General features: G+C 38.1%; 1 protein-coding gene and 1 long non-coding RNA gene across 2 annotated transcripts in view; one reads left to right on the top strand and one right to left on the bottom strand.

Moving 5' to 3' along the window:
• Window positions 1-3,875, bottom strand: part of LOC116185231 — an 11,567-nt gene extending 7,692 nt beyond the window's left edge. The window contains exon 1 of the long non-coding RNA XR_004150034.1: window positions 3,214-3,875. This is a non-coding gene — a long non-coding RNA (uncharacterized LOC116185231). The remainder of the gene's footprint in view (window positions 1-3,213) is intronic.
• Window positions 1-5,731, top strand: part of LOC102677882 (neurobeachin) — a 240,681-nt gene that overhangs the window by 51,909 nt on the left and 183,041 nt on the right. The window lies entirely within an intron of this gene.

Raw genomic sequence — 5,731 nt, 5'->3', positions numbered from 1 at the left:
GGCGTGCGCGCGCGCGCGCACTCGCCCCCTAACTCGATTTATACCACTGCGGTAACCGCGCGCTCTGCAGTGCGTACACCCACCAGCGATAAACGCGTTACCATATTTCCCACATGATAAACCACGAAAAGCCGAGGGGCGCACAAGCTACACCATTCCTCCTACAACAACTCCATCCCTGGATCTTGATTTTTTTCGCTCGGTGTTCTCGCGTGCGTGTTCCCCGTTTTCCTGTAATTTTCGTTCGTCTCGTTGTATCGGGGGATATTATATCGTGGCCGGTGATGAATAGTGGTGGATGAAAAAGTAGTTTAGAGAAATTTTTTTGTTTGGATTATTTCAGTGTTATCACGGTTGGAAAGGAATATAGATATATTATTGGGAAGGGTGGATAATAATTTTGAAGTGAATAAATAGGAAAATAATAGTGATTAAGAAATAACGGTTTGAGGAAATTTTGTGTAATGTATTTTTTCGATTGTGGGAATGCATAGAAGTGGTAAAAATAGTGGATGAAGAACGATGATCTGTGGAAACTTTACGAACGAAGTATACTTATACTTTTTTACGTAGAAAATTTACTCGTTCGTTACGAGAACGTAACATAAAGCGTATCTATTCGAATGACGGATATAGAATAGAGAAACGATTGAAAATTTTTTATCGTTCCTTTACATTCGTATGAAAAACACTTTACTCCATCAAAGGGTAACAACTGGAATGTTTAATTCGGGATTTCTGCGCGATGAATGCAAATTTTTTTGTTCGGCCGCGTATCGGTCAATAAAGATCGAGGCGTAATCCTCTCTCCGCGAGTCGAGAACCATCCAAGTGAATTCTTGGTGGAGAGTCGGCAGGAAATCGATGGAATGCGCGGGATCACGGGGCGGAAGTTGAAATTTCTCTTTTAGACCCGTCGATCGAATCGGAAAATCGCTATCCCTTTGCTGCTTCCTTGACTCTTGAATCGAAATTGTGGAAGCAACGAGCAAAGGGAGGGGACGAGACGAGAGAAAACTCGGTTAAGAGAAGTGAAAATAAGCGGATAATGGTAATAGTTGCTCCTCCCCCCGTAGATTTTCAACGTTGGATTAGGGATTGCGGGACGGGCGATGGCAACTTCCGGCAACTTTGGACGCGGGGAGGGTAACGACATCCGATCGACTTCTGGCGCAGTTTCGATCCGAAGTAATTTCGATGTTTATCCGCGGACTCATTAGCACTCGTTACCAACTCTGGCGTTGCGCGGCCCAACTTTAATGATCTTAATGTTATTAAAGCGGCGTCAACGTTGAATTTGACAACAATAACTTTGGGACTGGGGCTTCGAAGTTTGTCGGTCGTTCTTACGTTCGGGTTACGTTCGAAATTTGGCTCGATAAAGTGATAATTACTGTCTTAAATCGTTCAGTAGAGAATTTCTTGGAAGGAAGATTTCGAGTAATATGAGAGTTAAAATAAGTACAAATTTATAAGAAATAAATAATACACATTTTAACGCTGAAAATTTCTTTGACGAAATTAATAATTGTAATTCGAGATAGAAATGTAATTACTTATTTTCGTAACATCGTTTTAATTATAATTATTTATACGTATAAAACAAATATACTTAGACACTGCAAATTCGATCAAAAAGAAATAACGCGACATCAAAAATCAAATTTATGATACAATAAAAATCTATTTATTTATTATACACCCATTATCCAATATTCAAATAATCCTCGATCATTTACTGACCACATTTTACAAACGAAACCGATCCAATGGAGATCCAACTTTTCTTTCCCCAATAACGTCGTCCAATTCCTAATCTCGAGGATGAAGAAGTTATTACCGTTATTACAAGCTTCCAATTGAATTCACCTCCGTTCCAAAGTATTCTTCTATCCCTCCCTCCCTTTCTTCGTAGAACGCGTTTCCCCATTATGATTCGGCCCTAGACACGGCCCTCTGCTGCGTTCCAAATAAGAACAAAAGATAAGTAGCCGAGGACGGTGTCGACGTTCCTTCTCGAGAGCTTCCTGCGCCATTGTAATTGTCCCGCACACAGAAACAAGAGGCGACACTTTGCGCCGCAATGGCTGGCACGATGGCATCCTTCGGCTCGCTTCGCCGATTCAGCGAATCGCTCGAAATGGAGAAACGGAGGAATAGACCTTAACAGCGCTGCGTTAGATGTATAGGGAGGAGTTCGATTCTCAGAGCTCGAATACACCCCTGTTCAAAAGTATGGGGACATTTGATCGTAACTTGAATTGGAAATCATATTATATTAGAGAATTTCATTTATATTTATTCAACAGGTTTATACATATATATGAATATTCAATTTATTAATCCTTGAAGAAAAATTATTATGTGTAGTATAAAGACAGATTGACTATATCTGTTGATTATACTTTTATTTTTATTTTTTTCATATTGCGTAAAATTAATACAATTTACATTTATTTCCCATTAAATGATAGGGGATATTTGACAATTTGAGATTGGAAAAGGTCAAAGAAATATCAATTATCTCCTCAACTTTTGAACATCGGTGTACAACTAGAAGATACAGTTGGAGGGAGTAGCAAACATAGGGTGGAGAATAGCGAAGAAATAAACTCGACGTAAGAGAAGAATAAAGAGAAATTCGAAGGAAACGGATAAAAGATCGAATGGAAGAGGGAGAGAACGTGGCAAACTCTGCTTGATTCACTCGAGAATCTTATTGCGGGTATATACGCAGGCGAAAAAGACGGGCAAACAGGTTAGAGTCCAGGATTATCTATAGAAAGGGATGGAGTGGATGGCACGTGATGTGAATGCACTGGCCATCGTCCCACGTTTTTCCTCCTATCCTTTCTTGTTCCTTTCATCCCCTCCCCTTCACGTTGAAAGAATGTGTCTGTGACGCTGATACCAACGATGTTCGTCGCGATCAAACTCGGACATTCGATATTTCCAACCGTATTCGATCTACCAACTCCTTCTGGCCCCCTTCGACGCCGCAATGCGCTCTTTCCTACCGAGCTAACCTAAGACCCACCCATAATGCGAATTTATGTTCTGTGTATCGAGTTTTCCGAGTTTTTCCACGTAAATCCCTCGTCCGTTCTTTCGGTTATGTTTTTATCCGTGTAGGGAGTTTGTTTTGTCTTTAAACCGGGATCCTTCGTGTTCGATAGAAAAACTGTCGATGACGAAATTCTTCTCTATTGTTACGTTATATACGTTTGGCACGTGCGTTTTGCCACGATTGTGTAATCAAGAAATATTCTTAGAAATATTTCATTGTTATTCTTTCGTGTAACTTCAACTCTTATAAGAAATTACAAATTTTAATTTTTAAATATTTCATTTTTTGCTATTTCTACATCTCTGATCTTCGACGATGTAATCTTCGAAAGGACGACAATTTCGCGCAATGATAGCCATATCTCTCGAAAGGTGTTTGAAAAGTTATCGGTATTTAACGTTTAACGACAGATTCGTGTTGGAAGAAGGAATCCGCGAAATATACATGAAAAATTCATTTATGCGCGCCACAAAGATGAAATATCCGCTGCTCCTGACACGAGCTCTCTTCGGCCTTTTCGCACGCGAGATATGAAAAGGATAGAGATTGAAAAGTGTGTTCCATTTATATGACGGTCCAAGTATAGCAAATGCGCGACTACACGTTTACCAAATCTTACGAATATTCGAATATCTGGTTTAAATAGATTCGACGATGCTTCATTTTAAAGGATTTCTGTCTCGTGTGATTCGTTGAAAAGTTTTTTTTTTTTTTTGTGTATGTAAATTGAATCTCGTGCATTTATTTTTCGATGGCTTAACAACTTTTAATTTTATTATACTTGTTTAATTTTAATTGTTTTATTTTATCAAATAAAAAATATTTCTGATATGGAAATTTTCAATATTTCGATTGTTATTTCGAACGGTAAATTGAAAAGATTAGATTGATTAAATCAATGCATTTAATACGAATATATTGTAGACTTTCTTTTAAGAAATACAAGTGTAAGAATTTTAATTTGTATATATTCAGTGTTACTATTAATATATACAATTATTTTGGATGTTTCGTTGCATATCTTCAATTTTACAATTTTTTTTAGACGTATCAATTGTAAGTGTTTTTAAATTAATTTAACTGAAATCTCTCTATGTGCTTGAAACCAATAGAAAACCTCCGTTTCACAGATTAAGAAAATATCTGAAATTTTACGAAACTTTTAAAACTTGTCCTCGTAATCTTTCTTGTACCATCTATAAATAGACAATTTATTTTACACTTTTTCCATCTGAAATACTTGCAACAGAAATCAACCAAGAACCATTGTTTCAAACATCATATACTATATAAAAAAAAGAAAAAAGAAATATTCGAAATTTTACTTGATTCAAACTCGTCCATAATCCTCCCTTTAATTTCATTAAAACATCCTCTTAAAAATTTATCAAACCTTCCTCTCCTTCCCTCTTATTAATCTAGAAATTGCCAGTTCCATTGGACATAAAAAAAAAAAAAAAAAGTATGGGATCCAACGAGATGATCGCGATCCTTGATCACCGATCAACATTTTAACATCCAGATGGATGGAAAAAAAAAGTTCGTTCAATTTATATCAGCAGTTGGAAAAAGACGATGGGAAAGCGTCCTCGTAAGAATTTTACGGGTGACAAGGCAGGCTTAAGTGGAACGTGAAATTCGGCTCGCATTTACATTCGTCCTCGCAGCGGGGAAAAATCTGAAAACAGTAGCCGGAGTTCGCAGAGACAACTTTTTATTACGCCCCGGGAAGTTTCAAAGGGAGGATGCGACGGACTTGGAGATCTATAATTTCGACGAGAGAAAGTTTCGAGAAGAAGGGTCAGAAGGGGAGAAGGGACATGGGTCCCTGGATATTGAAAGCCATATTCCATATTTCTCTTTCGTGTAATAAAGATCGAGTTTCTTGGAGAAACGTGTATCGAGTTGCGTGGAAAGGATGGACGGTTCGATTTTCTCAAGTTTGATTGAATTATTGGTGTAAAATTATTGGTTGACGGTGACTAAACGACATTGTTGGAATGACATGCGTATTTTAAATATAATATAATCCACTTTACGAAGAATTTATTTTTTATATTGTTATGTTTGTCCATACATATTTACATTGATTAAGCGTTAATTAAGAATATTATAATTTATCGATGGAAAGAACATCGCTTCGATCGATCTCCATCTCCTTTTATAAATTTAATTTACACGCAGATCGGACTTCCGCCGGTGTCGAACGATGTCCAGATCGAGTCGACACGAGCGCCACTCCAATTTCCACTTGTATGCGTGGCAACAACGTGTACACCTCCTTTTATTAAGTTTCATTTACATACACGACGACAGATCACACGAGCAATCTGGCAAATTTGTATCTCTAAACATTATCCAAATTCAATCCGCCTCGACGCGAACACAGTTCTCAAATTCGATGCACGATCAGAATGGATATTTTGCCTGGAGGCAAAACGTCACACAAATTTAATCAGAGGTATCGTCCCGGTGAACATCGTTACGAACATTCTACGCGTCCCCGTTTTCCTTGCCAGGCTATATAATTCACACTTTCCACTCCCCTAATTCTGTTTCTGACCCTTGAACGAGTAGCTTCTTCACCGGATGTCTCGCGAGTTGCACGAGTGTGCAACTAATTGCTATTCGCCCCACGAATACGCCCTTCTCTTGGTCAACTTC

Source organism: Apis dorsata, unplaced genomic scaffold, assembly GCF_000469605.1.
Source record: "Apis dorsata unplaced genomic scaffold, Apis dorsata 1.3 scaffold_133, whole genome shotgun sequence".
NCBI lineage: Eukaryota > Metazoa > Arthropoda > Insecta > Hymenoptera > Apidae > Apis > Apis dorsata.
This window is presented reverse-complemented; position numbering and strand designations above follow the sequence as displayed.